The sequence below is a fragment of the Herpailurus yagouaroundi genome, unplaced genomic scaffold (genome assembly GCF_014898765.1).
Source record: "Herpailurus yagouaroundi ecotype Mexico unplaced genomic scaffold, PumYag 139, whole genome shotgun sequence".
NCBI classification, from domain to species: Eukaryota; Metazoa; Chordata; class Mammalia; order Carnivora; family Felidae; genus Herpailurus; species Herpailurus yagouaroundi.
In genome coordinates, this window is record NW_024412394.1 from 39,998,496 (window position 1) to 40,022,029 (window position 23,534).

At 37.4% G+C, this 23,534-nt stretch overlaps 1 long non-coding RNA gene across 1 annotated transcript in view; it reads left to right on the forward strand.

Moving 5' to 3' along the window:
* Positions 1-1,262: 1,262 nt before the first annotated feature.
* The window catches only part of LOC121029701 (uncharacterized), a 112,754-nt gene continuing 90,482 nt past the window's right edge, over positions 1,263-23,534 (forward strand). The window contains exon 1 of the long non-coding RNA XR_005789845.1: positions 1,263-1,679. This is a non-coding gene — a long non-coding RNA (uncharacterized LOC121029701). The remainder of the gene's footprint in view (positions 1,680-23,534) is intronic.

The window sequence follows — 23,534 nt, forward strand, 5'->3', positions numbered from 1 at the left end:
ATTCTCCAATATTCCTGCTGATACTCAAATTCTTTTTTCTCAGCAGGCTAGTTCTTGTTTAGCCAGCTGATCATTTTACTGAGTCTTCAAGAACCTTTTCTGTTTGTCCTCTATTATTGTTTTTGCCTTTAATTTTCCTGTTTTCCATTTTGTCCTTAGTGAAGGCAGTGGATTTAAGTGAGTTCTCAGATGTCAATTACATTTCTCTGCTTCTCATTTTTCTGTTTTGAACTTCTCAGCCTTGTGTACCAAGTCACCAATAGTTTTCTTAACTAATATATTTTTCTACATTGTACATGAATACTGTTCTTTTGGCCTGTCCTCTTTGTCCACTGTAGCTATCTTTTTTTTTTTTAATTTTTTTTAACGTTTATTGATTTTTGAGACAGAGAGCATGAACAGGGGTGGGTCAGAGAGAGAGAGGGAGACACAGAATATGAAACGGGCTCCAGGCTCTCAGCTGTCAGCACAGAGCCTGATGCGGGGCTCAAACCCATGAACTGCGAGATCATGACCTGAGCCGAAGTCGGACGCCCAACCGACTGAGCCACCCAGGCGCCCCTATAGCTATCTTGAAGATGCTGTGGACATAGATGTCCATGGTTACTTCACTCTGAGGACCATTATGATGTGCAGGACGATGCCAAGAATATTGCTATCTTTGGCTATTCTCTCTCAAATTATTATGCCTGCATGCTTACAGGAAGTAGTGTCTAAGTAGCAAAGGTCTGTATATGGTGGTAAAAATGGTAGAATTACACAGGATCCAAATAGCTGAGACCCTACTGTCACAATAATCAGAGAAATGTGTGACATCCAAGCAGAAAATCTTGAACATATTCAGATTTCATCAGCACTATAATGTTATTCTCATCTGGGGAGATGCTTGTTTTTGGTTCCTGAATATTACAAAAGTTTTACAAGGCAACAACTATGTGTCCTATAATAATGAAACTATTAAAATAATGTTAAAGAATATTTAATAACATAAAAATATGATAAATTAATGAACAAAAAACAGGTTGTAAAAGTGTATGCATTATGATCCCGTATATGTGAATAAAATATATATTCACCAAATAAATATTGAGCCCCTACGATGCATGCACCAGGCATTAGATATTGATATTTGTATTTACATGTGATGTAGCAGATTTCATATTTTCTAATTTCTCTACAATCAATATTTATCAATTTTCTAACAAAATATCACTATTAAATTGAAACTTTTTGAGTTATAAGAAAAGGCTAACATCATAATAAGGTTGTATAAAATAAACTGACAACACAGAAGTTATTTTGGCCTTGTGTTCCATAGTGACTCACCAAATATACCCTGAAGTGTTTATTTTATTTTTTTCTATTTCACTGTTAAAGCGAGCAGATGCATTTCACATCACATGGATCTCGTGGAAACATGCCAACCATTTTCTTAGCAACCAAACTCCTGTCTTCTGCACTGTGCATGATTAACTACAACAGCCTGTTGACGGCTTAAAATAAACCTGCCTTTTTCCATTTAGCATTTTATCAAATGAATGTAATTTCATTTGCTGATGAATTTAGTTCAGCTTCAAGGGAATTTTTCTCTTCTTCATGGGGAGGCTGAAGAATCAGAACTGTCATGCCAAAGAAAGAAAAGCAAGCCTAGGGAGAAAAACAGTCTGATGTTTACATGGGTAAAGTAAAAGTATTTTTGTCAATTTCACTCCCACCTCCCTGTTTTTTATGGGTTGGAATGTTGATTTAAATTTAAATTCTATTCTACTTTTGCATTATGATGTTTAGGTTGCTTGATTAAAGGTGTTAATTTAAATGGCTGTTCTGACGATTGCTGTTGTTATTATGGGTGGGCTCTTATTTTGTTTATTGCTGGCACTCGAATATGCCCTACAACATAATTAGACTCATCTCACAGGATTGTAGACCCTTTGCTGGGGTTCAGAAGTAAAGGGCTAGACCAGAATGTCATCTGGCAAGAGAGGAAGTGTGTACATTATCAATAATGAGAGGAGTCAATATTGCCTTAGAGGGGGTGACTCTGCAGCTTGGAATAAATTGCTATCCTGATTGGTAAAAATATCTTTGTATCTAAATGCACACGTAGGCATTTTGCTTCCAAGAACTACAGAAATATTTGCTAAATAGGAAAAATTTAGACTAACAGCTTAATAACAAAGCCATCTATGCAGTTAAAGCAGCCTGTATCTACGGAAGCAATAAGGGAAGAGGATTTGACTGAATATAATATGTACGAGCAGGTGCCCCCCCATCATTTTCCGCTTGTGTCCTCATTTGGAAATAGAGAAACCCTGCAGTAATGGCAAGTTGCAACACTATTTAAATTTCCACTTTATTTCCCCCAGAGCAAATTCTTAAATGTTAACCATCATTAAGCAATCAAGTTGATGCTTTAGCTGCACAGTTTTACATTTTTTCCCTGGGGAATAAAGATACAACAAATATGTAACCTATCCCTGATAAATCCATGTTCTGATTTCTGCTCCATTTATATCTTGAGGAATAATCTCTTTTTAAAGTAAAGTTTATGCCCAACATAGAGTTCAAACTCATGACACTCAGACCGAGTTGCATGCTCTACCCACTGAGCCAGCCAGGTGCCCCAAGAAATAAATAATCTGGATTTGTATCCTATATTAAAAACGAGTAATATAAGATTGATAGTTTACATTAAATATTGCAAAATATCTACTCCCATGTTTTAGTATTGTCTTGCTATAAATTTGAATTCTTCATTGCTTAAGTCAGGTGCTGATGCTGGTCAGCCACTTTGGATATCTTTTTCAGGATAGTGTTTGAAAGAGTTAATACATTTTTAATACTGTCTTAGTTTCCAAGTTAAGAAAATCTGACTCAAATGTGTTATCTGGTATATTTGAGGCTAATCCTACTGGTGGCATGACTTCTCTATTGTGAGAAGACTTGATGACTAGCACTCTCTGCCTCTGGTCTTCAGAGAGGATCTCTGAGACCACACAGGGAGCTTCCTGTGGGACCCACTGCTCATGGGGGCAAGTACCTTAGAGGTTTATGAATATACCCTAATTGAGCTGAGGGAACTCGAGAAATAATCTGGGAGAAATTTTATGTTCTGCCACATGAACAACCACAAACATATGGAAACCTCAGTGCCTCAACTTTCCTTCTTTATATTCTTTCATTAATTTCCTATCCTCAGATGGATAAAAGTCAAGGTTGGTAATGCCTGGCTTGTCTGTAGAAGGGATCCTGATTAACTTAGTCATTTCATATTTCTTTTTACGTTTTTATTTATTTATTTTGAGAGAGAGAGAGAGAGCACACATGAGCGAGCTTGAGTGGGGGAGGAGCAGAGAGAGGGAGAGAGAATCCCAAGCTGACTCAGCACTGTCAGCAGAGAGCCCAACATGGGGCTCAAAATCACAAAACGTGAGGTCATAATCTGAGCCAAAGTCAAGAGTGGGATGCTCAACCAATTCAAACACCCAGATGTCCCACATCATATTTTGTTTTTTAATAGAAAACTATACAACTTTACATTTGGTAATACTTTTGGTATCAACATGCTTGGTGTAGCTTTATCTCTTTCTATTCTAATAGTCTTTTACTTTATTCCAAAAGATATTATGCTCCTTAGAAGTTTTGTCGTTGTTCTTTGAGTAAAATTACATTTAATTTTAAAATTCAATAAAAACAAAACAACATCAATCACCAATTATTGGGAGAATGATATTAGTTATTTGCTATGCTAAGTCCTATAGATGAATTAATTCTCATATTGTGATTAAGAAGTAGAGCCAGGTCTTTCTGGTGCTCTATAATTAAAAGGGAAAGAACACACCACACCCTCATTAAGAATAGATTAAGGGGCGCCTGGGTGGCGCAGAAGGTTAAGCGTCCGACTTCAGCCAGGTCACGATCTCGCGCTCTGTGAGTTCGAGCCCCGCGTCGGGCTCTGGGCTGATGGCTCAGAGCCTGGAGCCTGTTTCTGATTCTGTGTCTCCCTCTCTCTCTGCCCCTCCCCCATTCATGCTCTGTCTCTCTCTGTCCCAAAAATAAATAAACGTTGAAAAAAAAATTAAAAAAAAGAAAAAAGAATAGATTAAATGTCTTAGTTAATTAGTCAAGGATAAAGAACCTCTCCAGGCAGTGACCAGCATGGCCTGTCTTGAAGAGGATTTCCTTACCTCTAGCCCCTAAGAGAGTTCACCAAGTAAGGTAAAGCCATAGAAAGTGAAAAGAATCAGTGTCCAAGTGTCCCTAATAATACATGAGCCTCCAGTCTTCACAAATAATTATATCAAGAATTACTATTCCAAACCCCATGGTCTTAACCATTACAGTAGACCCCAGAGTATTATACCTTTGCAGTGAGGTGAATCTTTTGAAAATGGGGCACAAGCTTCTTATTTAATTGTATAGTGAGATGGAACTATAGTTCAGTTTCAATTCAGTGACTGGGGCAAACCAAATCTGCTTGTTTGAGGAAATTGGGAATCTAATTTCCAGTATAAAGATAAAAAGCTAAAGTATAGAGATTTAGAAGTACAATATTGGAAGTTGTCAGGATAATTTGGGAGTATTTCTTTCTAGGTCAATTGATGAACCAAATAAGAATGTCTTTGACTTACGATTCTAGGATGTGGGACTATCTGCTTGCATATTAGGACTATCGGGAAAAGCCTTATTATAATATTTGCTCCATGAAGCTGATTAGCTCTGAATTGAGAGTACCCATTTGAGTCTGAAACAGATCAGGCAATATTTTCTTGCATCTACGGTGATATGAGTGCCTGAATATAAAAGGGTATACTTGCATAGAGAGATAACTAGAAAGATACAGATATGTACATATATATACACATGCACACATATATACACATACATGTTTCTTAGTGCCAAATATAGTAACATGAAAGAGTTTTTCAATTATTAGGAAAAGATAATGTTCCAATGTAAGGTCTAGGGTGGAACGCCCAATCCAGTAGCTATTAACTATAAGTGATTATTTAAATTTAAGTATAAGTTTAATTAAAGTTCAGTTCCTCAGTTGTACTAGCATATTTCCAATGCTCAACTGCCACATGTGGCTAGTGGATACCATATTGGGCAGTAGAAATAGAGGATTCTTCTCTCATTATGAAAAGTTCTATCGGACAGTGCTGGTCTGGCAGTTAAGGAGATAGATCTTAAAATAAATTTAATTAGAGCTTTTAAATCTTATCCTTTCAGTAAAGTCTTCTGTGAACCAATTTCTGTTGTAGATTACTAAAAGCAGGCTATTTTATTATGCTATTCACATAGTGATTCAATTTCTAATTAGAAGTTGATGAAGTTCTTTCATTTACTACAGTATCATTTGCACCACATTTTCCAACTGCATTAAGAAGTTAAATTATCTCACATAAGGTAACAAAAGGCAGGCAAATTTACTCAATGGTCTAGAAAAAATAAATGTATATGAGGCATATGTGTGTGTACACATACACTTGTGTACAAGTTTGTGTTGACTGAAAACAGAGTGTTTCTCCATTCTAAAGTGAAGTGCTAGATATACTGTACTGATCTTTGCAGCATTGCTTAGAAGAGACCAGTCAAGTCCAGTGACCATCACGTACTTCTGACCCACATAAAGGAACCATTAGGATTCTTTGAGGGAATTCTCAAGAGCAAAGAATTAGCAGTGGCTCTTAAAGCTTCTGTTTGGAAGGGGCGTACTGCTCACATTTCATTGGCCAGATCAAGCTAAATGAAACCTGGTATTAATGGAAATGCAAACGTATAGTCACCTCACTGAGAGCAGCAGCAAATGGGGACAGTCATACAACCTACGACAAGGCCCTTTGCTAATGGTAAAATAAATAGCTTACTTGTTCTTTTTTATATAGCCTGTTAAAATGTAGTTGGTTCCTAAGTAGTATTTTTATATCTACATAGAAAAAGGAATCCTGTTTTTAGAACATCTGAAGCATCTAGTTCTTCAACATTATCAACAATAGGCCACTGTGGTTTCTGGAATCTGTTATCAGCCTCAACCTAAGCTCAGCTATACTGGTTTCCTTCCTATTATAATCTGCATCTGTAGAGTGAATACAAAGCGAGAAAACTCTACCTATTCTAATCACAGAGAACCTCACGTAAAGTAAAAAAAATCTGTTACTGAATGATTTGAAAAGAAGGTGATAGTTATGGCCATGGGATACAAGAGTAACTGCCCCTGGAAACCTTTACAAGATGATAGTCATGTTTCATTCTCATTATCAGGGTATTTCAGAGGAAGATGTATGATGGTCACTTTATTCTATATGTACAAAGCCTGATACTGTATAGCCTGATACTGATCTTTTAGTAAGAAGCTTGTATTAATCAACATAGATCCTAGAAATTATTCCTATGAGACAGGTGTTTTTATTCCCCTTTTGCAAAAGAGACAACAGAGCAAAGAGAAATTAATCAATTTGACCAAGGTCTTGTAACTCTCAGGAGCCAGATCTGAATTTGAACTCAAGTCATGCTGATTCCAGATGTACAGATAGATCTGATGAGCATGCTTTTACTCCCATCAATAAGTAGCATTTGTCAGGTGACCTTATAGAATTTGGCAGTCTTTTGCCAAGGGCATGACCTATATTAGTTTATTTATTCTTAAAACCAGCCTGTGAAATAAATGTGATTTCTTCCTGTTTTGTGACTTAGGAAATGGAAGCTTAGAGACATAAATACTGTGTGCAAGCTATACTATTACTAAGTGTTGGAGTCAGAATTTGAAACTAAGTCTAACTCTAAAGTCACCACGTACTAGTTTCTACGTACTAACCTCTACAGTTAGGGCTTCTCTGCAGTGCTTAGCATCTGAATCTAAAACTTGGGATGCCCTGAAGTGGGGAGTCAGTAAACCCAAAGTGATGTGAGAAAGGTAAATAAAAGACAATTAAAAAGGGAACTGAATTACTTAATACATAACGTATGGGATTGGAGGGTAGTATAGGTTTATGGTGGAAGCGAGAGTATTAAAATAAGAATTAGAAAAGAAAATCACTAATCATTAAATAGAAGTCCATTTTTATCTCAGAAGTTCAATTACTAATTTTGCCTTTCAGATACAGTTTTTGTCTTAAGCATGCTTATTTTGATTCTAATCCAGTTGGAACAAGCTTATAATTAAAGTGGCATTTACTACGTTGGATGTTTTTCATACTGATTAGACTGGAGAGAGAAAGGCCCTTGGATCTGGACACATCCAATGTCTTGATCACACAATAGAAACAGAGCTGAAAACCAGTATTAGTGGAAGACTATCTGAGTCACAGGCATTTTTAGATGGTAAGCCAAGGCAAAAGCCAAGGAACATATTTATTGCTAGGAGCTCTGTGTTTATTATGTTTTCATTAGTGACCATTAAATGAGAGCTGGAAAAAATGAATAAAGGATTATTAGGATGACTGAATCATAATAACTGTATGCAGCTCCAACACATCTAGTACTAAAATATGTGATACTATGACTAAAGTTATCATGCAGATAACTGATGTTGGTTATCATTACTGAGTGTCTTACAGTCAATTTTTTAAAAGGAACTGCTACCCAAAATGATAGTATCTAGAAGTGAGGCCCTCGGTAGGCCAAGTTTAAGAGGAGTTGGTATATAATGTCTTACTATTTCAACTAGAAATAAGTATCAGGATATATAGCTGATGTCCAAATGATACCTGCAATACTTAGAAATCTCTCAAGAGAATCATTCCCAATTTCTATGTTTTTGGAATAGTGCCCAGAATTGAAAATAGTCTTGTGTCTTGCTACTCATTTTAACTCAGAAGGCAAATGTCCTTGATATTGGCTAGCTGGAAAAATGGCAAAAAGACTGATAAAGTTTTCACTGTAAGACAAATAGTCCAATAGACCTCAAGCTATGCCAGAATGGAGAGAATTGTTGGTGAAGCAGTTGGAGCTGTAGTTCTGGGCTTACGGAAGATCTTTTTGTCCTCATGAGAACTTAGAAAGTGCCCCTTAGAAAAACAGATTTTCCAGGATACTCACCATACTCTGCAACAACTGAAAAAATATGTAGGCTTCTGGGTGTCAGATTCTACATGGAAGGACTCTGTTCTCCCTGAGAAGAAGAAATGACCAAGTTCCAGAATGCTGTCACCAACATGGCAGAATAGGATACCCCAGACTCCATCTTCCCAACAAAGACCAATTAAAAAGCTATATCTCAAAATCCAGCTTTGGGAGAGCTCTGGATTCAACTTAAGAAACTTTGGCAACATAGTAGAGCAAAAACCTTGAAAATAACAGCACACGAAGAGAAGGACGAATAGCTTCATTTTGCCTGCATCATCTCAGCCACCAAGCCAGCCTTGATGAGCACCAAGAGGAACTCCCTAATGAGAAAGATTGCCTCTTTTGTGGAAAGGAAGAACATGATGAGCAACCAGTTTCCCCAGATTTTCAAGATACTACATGAAGGTCCCACTTCAGTTTCACTCCAACCAGAGATTAGCAAAGCTGAAACAGAGACAGCTAGGAATGAAGAAAAGCAGGATCTACCAGTATTGACCATACTGAGGGAATAACTGAGTTTCACAGTGATGTGCTCTGCAAATGACCTCAGCATCTTTTGCCACCGAAGAAACTCAACAGTCCACAAAGCTGCCATAGACCCCCTGCAGATTTCACGAGCTTTTACCCCACAGGTATTTGTGTTGGCTGACACCAGCCACCTGAGTCCACCCTGCTCCCTCCCCATTCCCATTCTCATCAGAGACTGGGAACCACACTGGAAGCCCAGGCCTCTGTGGCTATGTGAGTGTAGGACATTATACTACACCTCCACAGCTGACTTTCACAACAGTGTGCATACCCAGGGCTGATCCCTCCAGCTATGCATTTGCTTGCCACCAGCCTGGCAACTGTCACTGGCTTCCGCTGTGATGGGCTCACCCAGGGAGGACTGAAGTCACAGTAGTACCTACCAACAGCCAGTACCACCACAGCTACCAGTGTATCACTACATGTGTTTGCTCTTAGCCCCTACCACTACACAGGCACCTGTAGATGGCCCCTACTACCAAACATATGCAAAGCTCCAGCTCCAGGTACTACTCCTGCTTGCCCTCATTCCTAGCCACTATACCTGGAGGCACTGCTGAGGATCCTGACAGCCCCCACCACTAAAGTGCTCAATAAAGACCATCTAATTGTTGTGGACCGCAAAAGGCTGGTTAATATATCCTCCCCAATCTGGTGCTACAACACACCCCAGCTCTTGGTGGCCTGCATCAGTAGACCCAGGGTCACAGAATGCTCCAACATGCCCCAACCTATCGGTAAAAGTCATTCCTTACCAAACTTAGTCCAGAAAGCCTAGAAGGAGTGACTGCTTTTTCAAATACACAGACACCTATACAAGACTACTGGGATCATGAAGAATCAGGTAAAAATGACTCCACCAAAGGAATACAGTAAACCTCCAATAACTGGCCCCAAAGAAATGGAGATACAGGAATTTCCCAACAAAGAATTCAAAATAATTGTTCTAAAGATATTCAGAAAGTTACAAGAGAAAACATAAACAACTTAATGATGTTAAGAAAACAATATAAGAACAAAATGGGAATTTCAACAAAGAGAGAAAACAGAACCAAACAAACTTTGGAGCTGAAGAATACAGTCACTGAACTAAATTATTCGATTGAAAGCCTCAGCAGCAGACTACTAGATTAAGCAGAAGAACCACTGAGCTCAAAGACAAGTCATTTGAAATTATCTAATCAAAGAAGAGAAAAGAATGAAAAGGAATGAAGAAAGCCTACAGGTCTTATAGACACTATTAAGAAAAAACAATCTACATATCATTGGAGTCCAGAAAAAGAGTTGGAGAAAGAGATGAAAAGCTTATTTAAAAAATTAATGGCTAAGGGGCACATGGATGACTCAGTCGGTTAAGCTTCTGGCCAGCTCTGATCATGATCTCACACTCTGTGAGTTTGAGTCCCATGTCGGGCTCTGTGCTAACAGCTCAGTTCCTGGAGCCTGCTTCAGATTCTGTGCACCCCCCACTCTCTCCCTCAAATAAATAAATATTTTTAAAAAAAAAGAATTAATGGCTGAGAACATAAACTTGAGGACAGATTTGGACATCCAAGTTCATGAAGCTATTAAGTCACCTCAAAGTTTCAAATCAAAATTTTTTCCAAGATACATTATAACAAAACCATTTAAAATCAAAGAAAAGAAATAATTTTAAAAGCAGCAGGAGAAAACAAAATTATCTTATACATGGGGACACCCATAAGCAGATTTCTCAGCTGAGCCTTTGCAGGCCAGAAGAGAATGGAATGATATATTCAAAGTGTTGAAAGGAAGAAATTTCCAACCAAGAATATGTTACCCATCAAATTTGTCCTTCAGAAATAAGGGTGAGAGAAAGACTTTCCAAACAAGGGTTGAAGGAATTCATCATCACTAAATCTGCCTAAGAAATACTGAAAGAAGTTCTTCAAGTTGAAACAAAAGGGCACCAATAGTAATGTGAAAACATAAAAACTTTTAAAAGCACTGGCAAAGGCAAGTATATAGATTCAGTTACTCTAATGTTATCTAATGTTATATGGTGATGTCTTAACCACTTTAGTATAAAGGCTTAAGCACAAAAGTATTAGGAACAGATATAATTACAATTATTAGTGGATACATAATATAAAAAGATGTGAAGTGTGACATCAAGAACACAAAATGTGGGGAAGGAAATAAAAGAGTTTTTGTATGTGCTCAAAGTTAAACTGTTATCAGTTTAAGACGTCTCAAGTAAGCTGAAGGGTAATCACAGAATAAAAACCTATAGTAAATAAACACAAAATAAAAAGGGAATCTAAGTATACCACTATAGAAAAAGCGTTATTTCATAAAGGAACACAGCAATCACAGAAGAAAGGAACAAAAGAACTACAAACCAGCCAGAAAACAATTAACAAGATGGCAATAGTGAGTTCTTATCTACCCATAATTATTTAAAATGTACATGGGTAAAGTTCTCCAATCAAATGGCATAGAGTCGATGAATGGTTAAAAAAAAAAAGATTCATCTATATGCTGCTTACAACAGACTCACTTCAGCTTCAAGGACACACATAAGCTAAAAAGTGAACAGATGAAAAATCTATTCCATGCAAAGGGAAACCAAAAAGGAGCAGGGTAGCCATACTTTTATTAGGTAAAAAAGGCTTTGTTAACACCCGTAACAAGAGTCCTAGGTCATTTTGTAATGATAAAGGGGTCAATTCATCAAAAAGAGAAAACAATTGTAAATATATATACACTGAACATCAGAGCACATAAATACATTGAACAAATACTAATAGATCTGAAAGGAGTAATAGACAACAATACAGTAATAGTAGGGACTTTAATACTCCACTTTCAACAGTGGATAGATCATCTAGACAGAAAATCGATAAGGAAACAAGTAAATTGAACAACACTATAAAACAAATGGACCTAAAAGACATATATAGACTATTCCATAAAATAGCAGCAGAATATATATTCTTTTCAAGAACACACAGAATATTCTCCAGGATAGATCACATATTTGGACACGTAACAAGTCTTAGCAAATTTTTAAAAATTGGAAAAGATATTTGGTATAATTTCAACCACAGTGGTATGAAGCTAGAAATTAGTAACAGGGGAAAAGACGAAAAAATCATAAATATGTGGAAATTAAACTCACTCCTGAACAACCAATGAGTCAAAGATTAAATTAAAAGGGAAATCAACACATTAAAAAAAACAAAAATGGAAACACAGCATACCAAAACTTATATAGCAAGAGCAATGCTGAGGGAAGTTTATAGTGATAAATAACTACGTTAAGAAAAAAAACAAATATCTCAAATACACAACGAAGTTAGCAGAAGGAAGAAGATAATAAAGACCAGAGAAGAAATAAGATAGAGAATAGAATAATGATAGAAAGATTAGGGCCCCTGGATGGCTCAGTTGGTTTAGCATCCAAATTTGGCTCAGGTCATGATCTCGCAGTTTGTGAGTTCAAGCCCCACATCGGGCTCTGTGCTGACAGCTCGGAGCCTAGCGCCTGCTTCAGATCCTGTGTCTCCCTCTCTCTCTTCCCCTCCCCCACTCATGCTCTTTCTTTCTCTCTCTCTCACTCTATCTCTCTCTCAAAAATAAACATTAAAAAAAATTTTTTAAAGAAAAGGTCAACAAACTGAGTTGATTTTCTTTAATATAAACAAAATTGACAAATCGTTAACTAGACTTTCCAACAGAAAAAGAGGATTCAAATACAATTATAAATGGAGGAGGCATTGCAACTGATATCACAGAAATATAGAGGATAATAATAGACTACTAAAGGGGTGTCTGGGTGGCTCAGTTGGTTAAGTGTCCAACTCTTGATTTCAGCTCAGCTCATAGTTTGTGGGACTGAGCCCTGCATCAGGCTCTACACTGAGAGCCTGAAGCCTGCTTGGGATTCTCTCTCTCCTCCCCTCTCTCTGCTTTTCCCTTGTTTGTGTATACCCTTTCTCTGAATAAATAAACATTAAAAAAAATGATATGCCTGCCAATTGGACAATGTAGAAGAAATAATAAATTTCTAGAAACATAAATCTACCAAGTCTGAATCATGAAGAAACAGAAAGTTTGAATATACCAATAATAAATAAGGAGATTGACTCAGTAATCAAAAACCTCCCAACAAGGAAAAGCTCAGGACAGATGCCTTCAGTTGAATCCTACTGAACATTTAAAAAAAGAATGTATGCCAGTTATTCTCAAACTCTTCCAAAAATTGAAGGGAAGAAAGCCCTCCCAAATTTATTTTATGAGGACAGAATTACCTTGATACCAAAGCCAGATAAGGGTACTAAGAGAAAAGAAAACTATAAGCCAATATCCTTGAGGAATATAGATGCAAAACTTAAAAAAAAATATTAGGAAACCAAATTCAGCAGCACATTGAAAGGATCATACATCATGATCAAGTGAGATTTATCCCTGAGATTGCAAGGATGCTTCAACATATGGAAGTCAGTAAATGTGATACCCCAGATTAACAAAATTATGGACAAAAATCATATAATCATCTCAACAGATGCAGAAAAAGCATTTGACAAAATTCAACATCCTTTCATGATGAAAATTCTCCACAAACTTGGGTATATAAGGAACATAGCTCAACATAACAAAGGCCATATCTGATCTCACAACTAACATATTCAGTTTAAAAGGTTAAAAGGCTTCCCTCTAAAGTCAAGAACAAGACAAAGGTGCCCACTCTCATCACTCTTATTCAACATAATACTGTAAGTCCTAGCCAGAGCAATTAGGCAAGAAAAAGAAATAAAAGGCAACCAGATCAGAAAGAAAACATTAAAATTATCTCTGCTGATGACATGATTTTGTATATAAAAAATCCTAAGGACTCTCAAAAAACGATTAGACCTAATAAATGAATTGGGTAAAGTTTTAGGATACAAAATCAACATACAAAAATCAGTTGCATTTCTATACTAACAATTAACTATCTTGAAAAAAAATGAGTGGATGAGCCCATTTACAATAGCATGCAAAAAAATAAAATACGTAGCAATAAATTTAACCAAGGAAATGAAAGATCTATACATAAAACTATAAGCCGTCAATTAAAGAGATTGACATAAGTTTATATCCCATAGATAACCCATGTTCATGGATCAGAAGAGTTCATATTAAAATGTCCATTTTATGGATAAAGGACCTGAATGTGAGACAGGAAACCATCAAAACCCTAGAGGAGAAAGCAGGAAAAGACCTCTCTGACCTCAGCCTCAGCAATTTCTTACTCGACACATCCCCAAAGGCAAGGGAATTAAAAGCAAAAATGAACTATTGGGACCTCGTGAAGATAAAAACCTTCTGCACAGCAAAGGAAACAATCAACAAAACTAAAAGGCAACCAACGGAATGGGAAAAGATATTTGCAAATGACATATCGGAAAAAGGGCTAGTATCCAAAATCTATAAAGAACTCACCAAACGCCACACCCGAAAAACAATCCAGTGAAGAAATGGGCAGAAAACATGAATAGACACTTCTCTAAAGAAGACATCCAGATGGCCAACAGGCACATGAAAAGATGCTCAACGTCGCTCCTCATCAGGGAAATACAAATCAAAACCACACCTCACGCCAGTTAGAGTGGCCAAAATGAACAAATCAGTAGACTATAGATGCTGGAGAGGATGTGGAGAAACAGGAACCCTCCTGCACTGTTAGTGGGAATGCAAACTGGTACAGACACTCTGGAAAACAGTGTGGAGGTTCCTCAAAAAATTAAAAATAGATCTACCTTCTGACCCAGCAGTAGCACTGCTAGGAATTTACCCAAGGGATACAAGAGTACGGATGCATAGGGGCACTTGTACCCCAATGTTTATAGCAGCACTCTCAACAATAGCCAAATTATGGAAAGAGCCTAAATGTCCATCAACGGATGAATGGATAAAGAAATTGTGGTTTATGTACACAATGGAGTACTACGTGGCAATGAGAAAGAATGAAATATGGCCCTTTGTAGCAACGTGGATAGAACTGGAGAGTGTGATGCTAAATGAAATAAGCCATACAGAGAAAGACAGATACTATGTGTTTTCACTCTTATGTGGATCCTGAGAAACTTAACAGAAGTCCATGGGGGAGGGGAAGAAAAAAAAAAAAGAGGTTAGAGTGGGAGACAGCCAAAGCATAAGAGACTCTTAAAAACTGAGAAAAAACGGAGGGTTGATGGGGGGTGGGAGGGAGGGAAGGGTGGCTGATGGGTATTGAAGAGGGCATCTTTTGGGATGAGCACTGGATGTTGTATGGAAACCAATCTGACAATAAATTTCATATATTAAAAATAAAATAAAATAAATAAAAGAAAAAAAGAAAATGTCCATTTTACCCAAAGTGGTCTATAGATTCAATGAAACTCCTATCAAAATTCCAATGGCATTTTTCACAGAAAGAGAAAAAAATCCTAAAATTTGTATGGAATCATAAACAATCCTGGGTAGCCAAAGAAATCTTGAGAAAGAACAAAGTTGGAGGGATCACACTTCCTAATTTCAAGCTATGTTACAAAGCTACAGTAATTGAAACAGTATGGTGATAGCATACAGATACATATACCAATGGAACAGAACAGAGATCCCAGAAATAAATCCATATATATATGGTCAAATAATATTTGATAAGGAAGCCAAGAATACTCAATAGGGAAAAGACAGTCTCTTCAATAAATTGGGAAAACTGAATATCCACATGCAAAGAATGAAATTGGAACCCTATCTTACACAACTACTAAAAATTAACTCAAAATGGATTAAGGACTTAAATGTAAGACTTGAAACCATAAAACTCCTAGAACAAAAGCTAAAGAAAAATCTCCTCGACAACAGTCTTGACTATGATTTTTGGACATGACAAAAGCAGCAATCAAAAAGTGAGATTACATCAAACTACAGGCTTCTGCACAACAAAATAAACAATTAACTGAATGAAAAGGCAATCTGTGGAATGGAAGAAAATATTTGCAAAACTATATACCTGAGTTGGTTATTATCAACAATATATGAGGAACTTCTAACCAATAGCAACAACAACAACAAAAAAAACTCAATCCAATTTAAAAATTGGCAGAAAACTTGAATAGACATTTTTCCAAAGAAGACATACAAATGGCCAACAAGTATAGAAAAAGGTACTCAACATCACTAATCATTAGGGAAATACAAACCAAAACCATAATGAAATATCAACTCACACCTGTTAGAATGACTGTTGTAAAAAAGATAAGAGATAATAAATTCTGGGGAGGATGTGGAGAAAAGGAAGCCATGGTGCACTGTTGGTGGGAATGTAAACTGGTGCAGCCATTATAGAAAACAATATGGAGGTTCCTCAAAAAATTAAAAATAAAACTATAATATGATCCAGTAATCCCACTTCTGGGTATATACTGAAGGAAATGAAATTACTTGGAAGAGATACCTGTACCCTTTTGTGCACTGCAGCATTATTCACATAGCTAAGATGTGGAAACAACCTAAGTGTCTACCAACAGATGGATGGATAAAGAAAATGTGATATATACCTCCCTCTCTGTTCCTCCCCCACTCGCACTCTGTCTCTCTCTGAAAAATAAAGATTACTAAAAAATTTTAAAAAAGAAAATGTGGTGTGTATATATGTGTGTGTGTGTATATATATATATATATATATATATATATCATATACATATGAATAAAATGTAATATTCATAAAGATGAAAATACTGCCATTGGTGACAACATGGATGGACCTTAAGGGCATTATGCTAAGTGAAATAAGTCAGAGAAAGAAATACTGACTCACTTAAATGTGATCTCACTTAAATGTGGAATCTAAAAACATGGAACTGATAGAAACAGAGAATAGAATGGTGGTTGCCAGGGCTGAGTGGCAGGAGGGAATAGAGAGATGTTGGTCAAAGGGTACAACTTTGAGTTGTAAGATGAGTAAGTCTGGAGAGCTAATGTCTGTACATGGTGACTAGAGCTAACAATATATACTGTTTTGTATGTTTGACAGTTGCTACCCTAGGGTACATTATACACTTCAAATTTACATGATGTTATATGTCAATTATAGCTTGAGAACACCCCCCCAATATATGTGGGATTTGGGGCTTAATTTTTAAGGTAGAGTGAATATTCACACTCATTTATTACTCCAAATTAGAGTACCAAGTAGTAAATTAAAGGCTCCTCTCTAATCCTTATTCCTCTCTATTCCAATCTTGGAACCTGATTGTAAAACTTGGTACCATGTACATATGAGCATGGATTGGGTCATTGAGAATTTCTCCTCCTGCAATATGCTACTATTTGATATAAAGTATGACCCCAATCATAGATTCTTATAGGTATTTAGAAGAAAACTTTAAGGGGCGCCTGGGTGGCGCAGTCGGTTAAGCGTCTGACTTCAGCCAGGTCACGATCTCGCGGTCCGTGAGTTCGAGCCCCGCGTCGGGCTCTGGGCTGATGTCTCAGAGCCTGGAGCCTGTTTCCGATTCTGTGTCTCCCTCTCTCTCTGCCCCTCCCCTGTTCATGCTCTGTCTCTCTCTGTCCCCAAAATAAATAAACGTTGAAAAAAAAATTAAAAAAAAAAAAGAAAACTTTAAACTAAAGGGAATGCACAGTCATTTTGTCCCACCACAAACAAATCAATCTGTGATTTGTATATTGAGACTTCCCCAGAGAGATTTAGGTAATTAAGAATTGGAAGCCCTTAATTAGGATAAAAAAGACTCTGCCATGGTGGATGGAAATGCTGATGAGTTCCAGAAGGGCTCTCTGTATTGGAAGAGCTAGGTAGTCAGGGCAATGTAGTATCTAAAGTGGTGTGGAGCATTTTATTACCAAATGTTTTAATCATGCCTAGACCTTCCCTGGAGTGGCTCCTCATGCACCCTGGTCTCTGGGGCCTGTTTCTTCCGTGTGGTTTTGGGTGCGTTAGGTGAGGAAGTGACACTGCTTTCCCCAGGTGGAACTAAAGAAGGTGTGTCGAATACAACACCTCCTAGAGCTTGCACTGGACTTTGTCAGCAGGATGGCATTTATGGTCATCGATCCTAAGCAAAGAAAATTTGCTTTTCCTTCTCTCTCTGCCAGGCATCCCTCTAGTGTCCCCTCTGCAGCTGAGTGGTCTACCTATCAAACTTTCTATTTGGAATAGCCTCCTCTGTCCTCTACACCTAAATCTCTCCTGTTCTTTAACAGGGAGCTTGAGGGTCACCGCCTCCAGGCAAGTATCTGCATGTTAGCCTCAAATTTTTTTGTAATTTAATTGTGAATTCCTTGATTGTATGGTACTGGGACTCCCTGGGTACTGAACACGATACTAACAAGGAGCCTTCAATTAAATGGAGTAATGGTGAGGCATGTGTGAGATGCTTGCTGTTTTGAATTTAGGAAAGCAAATGTAGGAAAGTAGGATTCAGCATTTAGATTTTTTAATGATACGGACTCCAAATAAAGGACGGAATTTAGGAAACTTAAAATACTGTTAATCACTAGTAGAAATCTAAAAAGAAGTTCAGAGGAGTATATGTCGGAAAGAGAGTAAGAGAATAGGAATTAAGATTTCTGCAAAGTGACACAGGAAAGAGATAATAACCTGAATATTTTAGGCCAAGAACAACAAAACACCTAACAATTATTTTCAGTATATTGGAAAAAGAAACAGAAATCTTCCATTCCTGGGCAATATTAACAAAATTTATCCTACTGTTAGATATTTTCTCTGCCAACTTCCTAAAATCATCTAGAAATATTACTGACTTTTCTAACTTTATTTTCCCTGCTCCTGTTATTTTATATGTTACTCCATAGGCATCTTACTTATTTTCTTGCCTGTAGGGAATAATTTCACTTAACTATTAACATTAGTCACTTGAGCATAGTATTTCAGGAACATTTTTATCCCTCTGTTTTTTAAAGACCATCCATTACTTTTATTCTGTTTCCTGCGTTGACATTTTTCATGCTGTTTGCAATAATTTTCAGTAGGAAGAAAATGCTTAAATGTATACAGTGATGCTTCTGTAAAATGGAATTTTCAAAGACATTTGTTTCTTGGATCTGTTCCTACAATTTTAAAATAGGAATGTTATACCCAGGAAAATAAGCAATGTGGGAGCGGGACATATTTTACCATTGTGGTTATGTTTAAATATCCCAAAATATTTTTGTTTGTTTTTTTTTAGTTTGACAAGAAAATATTTTGTGCATTCAAAGTTCCTTCCTGTTTATTGAGATGGTTTTTCTCTTATTGTTCCTTGATGTTGGCTCACCTACATGTATGATTTCCACATGTTTTCTGGTTGGATTCCTGAGACATGGCGACATCAAACAGGTTGATTTAGCTGCGGATGAACAGAACTGTAGGAAGCAAGCAAAGGCTGTTAGCGGAAGCCAGGAGGAAATCTTGAAAAGCATGATGAGCTATATACTAAAGACACAAAGAAACTGCATTTTTGCCCCCTCCAAGGAGCTATTGATGATAGATAGTAGGATGTTGAGGAGCCAGAGTGCTTACTGGGATCAATGTGGCAGCATGCAAGTGAGAGGGAGCTGAGGAGTCTGGGAGCTGCCGGTCCCGGTCCCTACGGCTGACCAAGCAGGACCGCCGCCCGAGCCTCAAGCTGTTCCTGCAGCTTGGAAACCCTGAAGCTAGCCTCAAGTAAGAGAATTTTTTTTTTTTTTTTTAAGCTGAAGGGCGACAGATCCTTTAGTGCATCGGTACCTTGGTTATTAGATCCATAGACGGGCTCAGCTGCTATTTCAAAAAGAATTACAGATCACTGATCGCAGATCGCTGCAGGGTTAGCTCTTCTCCCTGAAAGCTGTTCACATCGATTTGCTTCATAGATTGATTGCTTGTGGCATCTGCAACCCCCTTGAATAACAGGAGGAAAAAATATCCGGTGGATGGGCCAAATTCACACATAATGAATGAACGTGGAAGACACATTTGGTGTCACATTGACTTGCTGTGGATAACAGCACTTAAAAGTAGTAACAGCTGGATTTGAGTTTTTAAAATTAGGGCTGTATTATTAATGAGGAACTGAGACGATGGGAATCTGAAGGAGAATCAAAAGCTTATTTGAAATGAATGGTTTTTATGCTGTACCTTGGGGTGGGGGCCACCAGATGTACCGGGCGCACGGCTCTGGGGCCTTGTTGGATGGCTTTTACTCACCTGGACTTGAGCATTGTGCCTTAGCTGCAGCAAGGGCACTCTAATAAGGGGCAGCACAGAACCTCTTTTGTGTTTATTGTGGGGATTTTGCAAACTATATTGTCCGATAAATCTCATACTGCCTTCTTCATGAAGATAACCAGGAGAATTTCCTCACAAACCTTAGAAAGAGGAAAAACTAGGTTCTCCAGAGCAATAGTGGTATTTCCCCATTATGTAGCCTGAATCTGGTGACTGCTAGAGTTTCCCTCCTGCTGGCCCCTGTGAAGCAGGGGTTGAATTTATGATTAGGATAGGACCTTCCATATACCTTATTTTATTTTACCTTTATCTTCTTTTTAGTTTTAGCACTTCATACTGAATGAATAATCATATTCATATTTGCAATGCAGCAAATTTTAAACTTACTCACAGGGGTGCCTGGGTGGCTCAGTGGGTTAAGTGTCCTACTTCAACTCAGGTCATGATCTCACAGTTGGTGAGTTTGAGCCCGGCGCTGGGCTCTGTGCTGACAGCTCAGAGCCTGGAGTCTGATTTGGATTCTGTGTCTCCCTCTTTCTCTGCCCTCCCCCCGCTTCTCAAAAAGAAATAGTAAAAAAATAAATTTAAACAGTAAATACAAGTTTTATTTTTTAGAGATAAATTGTCATTTAAAATTTTGCCCAAGTAGCACTTTAGTTATGAAACGATCTTTAATTCTTAGGAGATGCATACTGAAGTATATATGAAGTAGAATGACATGGGACTGTGATTTGCTTTAAAATACTTCAACAAGGGGCACCTGGGTGGCTCAGTTGATTGGGTGTCCGTCTTCGGCTCAGGTCATGATCTCACCGTCCATGGGTTTGAGCCCCACATCGGGCTCTGTGCTGAGAACTTGGAGCCTGAAGCCTGCTTCAGATTCTGTGTCTTCCTCTCTGTCTGCCCCTCCCTCACTCAAGCTCTGTGTCTGTCTCTCTCAAAACTACATGAAATATTCAAAATATAAAAATATAAATATTTTAATATTTTTATAATTTTATATTTTATATTTTAATATATTTTAAATATAAAATATAAAAATATAAAAAGGTAAAGCAAGGATGGAAGATTTTTGAAAATTGTCGAATCTAGGTAGTTTACTATTCTCTCAATTTCTGTGTATGCTTAATATTTTAAGTTAGAAAATGTTTTCCATTTGGGTCAAATTTCTGATGACATGTGAAGCCAAACTACTTGTAAGCTTGACAGTTAGGTTTCCCTTAGAAAAACTTTAATGTTCATATGTCCTTCTGAACTTGGTTTGGTTGTTTTGTTTTTCTCTGCCTACTCAGTTGAAACTTCAAGTTATAAAATTTAAGACAGAATGAAGGCAGCAAATCTGAAATTCAAGGCTATATAAGGTATACCAAACTAAGTGCAGAAACACTCATGTGTGCTTGGGAACATTCTGCTTTCCTCAGTTACCCAAACACATACGTCTGAGCTTCCGTTTCTCTTTTCCTCACAATCCAGATCCAGATCTGGGAATTTAAAATGTAAAGAAGCAGGTAGGGATGACTCGTGACAAAAATCTTGACTTGCAACATAACTTTCAGAGTTCAAAGCCTAAATCATGCTTGTGTTCTTCATAGATCATTGATGTTGTCTGTCTCTGGGTGGTTCCACCCATGCATATGACTTAAGATTTGAGATAAAGACTGGGCTTTAAGTGAGTGTTAGTAAAGAGTACATCTTGTCTTAAATAAAGGAATCTGAAAACTCTGCCATGGACACTAAGCTGCCTACCAAGGGAAATGGTGATGCTAAGAGAAATTCATCATATAGCTGCAGAGAATCATCTGGCAATTGATGATAGCAGAGGAGGAGTAAAACAACATCTGCTTTCTTTCCATCTCATACTGATAACGTGGTTAAATAAATGCACTTTGCTTATGGCCATAAAGAGCACAGGGGACGTCTTCTTTCCAAGTACTTTTGTGCAACGCTCAAGGTTTATTCTTCTGGTCCTGATGTTTTATTTCTTAACACCTGCTGGATCAACAAGCACCCACAGGATTGCTTCTCAGAATTGTCTGAAAGGATTCTATCAACCATGATCACAATGCAACCCCATAGGCTACAAAAAATAAAATTGTTTTTAGCATTATCCACTAACTTTTACTTTCTATTTCCACATTCTTCATCCTGCGTGTACTTTTTTTTAAAGAATCTGAAAGTGTTTTTCTTATTATTTACAGTTATAATATTTCACTTAAAAAAACAGTGCTATGCACATTGTTGGTTAATAAGCTTTAGGGAAATATTAGGTTGAACCATAGAAACTGCTACTTTTATATTTCAAAAACGGACAAATATTAAACATTTTATATACTTCAACTTAACAGTGATCTCTTACACAAAAATTACTCTGTTTATTTTACTTCTCATGACTTTATTTCTTAAATCAACCACAAACAGTTTCTGTCAGTCACAGCCTGGTGGGCATGTGCAGATTTCTGTGGCTGCAGGAGCCAAGACATGCCCTTAGTCACCTACCAGGTGGGAGGAAATAAATGGAGTTCTCTAAAATTTCCATGAATTCTTTCGTGTCCCTATCTCCTAACTTTAATCCATATCTGTGTTTGAGAAAGATCTAACAGCCACATAGAACTCCAAGGCTATTCCTCTCTAAGGAGATAACTGCCTTGCATTTTATCTTATTTCCTAAATATTTGTTTGTTTATTTTCAAGCAGGGGCAGAGGGAAGGGGCTGAGAGAGGGAGAGAGAGAATCTCAAGCAGCCTCCTTGCTCGGCCCAAGCCGACATCAGAGTCAAGAGTCGGACGCTCAACCCACTGAGCCACCCAGGCGTCCCTACCTCACATTTTAAGTTCCTGTCATCACAGGCCACGTTTCTCAAACTGGTATAAATGTACATGTCATGAAAAACCAGATACTTGGTAAACATCTTAGTCAATGACAAATGATTTAAACCACCATTTTTTGTTTTAAAGGGAACACATACTATGGAGTAAAATGCAAAATTCACATGAATTTTTTAGATTAAATATGACACTTGAAAGACACGCCCTACTTTTAGAGTTATTGCCAGCTTAAGAACAATGACATGGGAATTGACTGCCCTCTGCATTTAGAAGGACTTTAATGGAAGGTTAGAGACGCTGAGTTAGGAAATGCATACATGTGACAGCAGAGCCTACATAACACTCTGAGAGCTATACTGTAAAATTAGCCATAATAAGGTTTTTAGTCCTTTGTGGAATGAGGGTATACATATAATGAGGAGGAGGATGACAATTTCAAAAAGGTAATACTTACCGTTCTTATAACGGACCAAACCAAGTATTGGTGCACAAGTATTCCAGAGATTAGCAAACTATGTCCTGCAAGCCAATCATCCCACTGCCTATTTTCATAAATCAAGTTTTATTAGACAATAACCACACCAAATCATTTATGTACTGTCTAGGGCTATTTTTCACTCTACAATGGCATATTTGAGTGTTTGCAGCAGAGACCATATGTCCTGCAAACCCTAAACTGTTGATTATCTGGTTCTTTATAGAAGAAGCTTACCAATACCTGTATTAGTGCATTTAATCCTCAAAGTAAGCTTATGAGGGAAATTCTGTTAACTGTTACTGTTGAGAAAACTAAGGCATAGAGGGGTTAGTTACGTTACCCAAGGTCATAGAGCAAGTAAGTGACAGGGGCAGGGATTTGAACCCACCGGTCTTGTTACAAAGCCCATATGTCC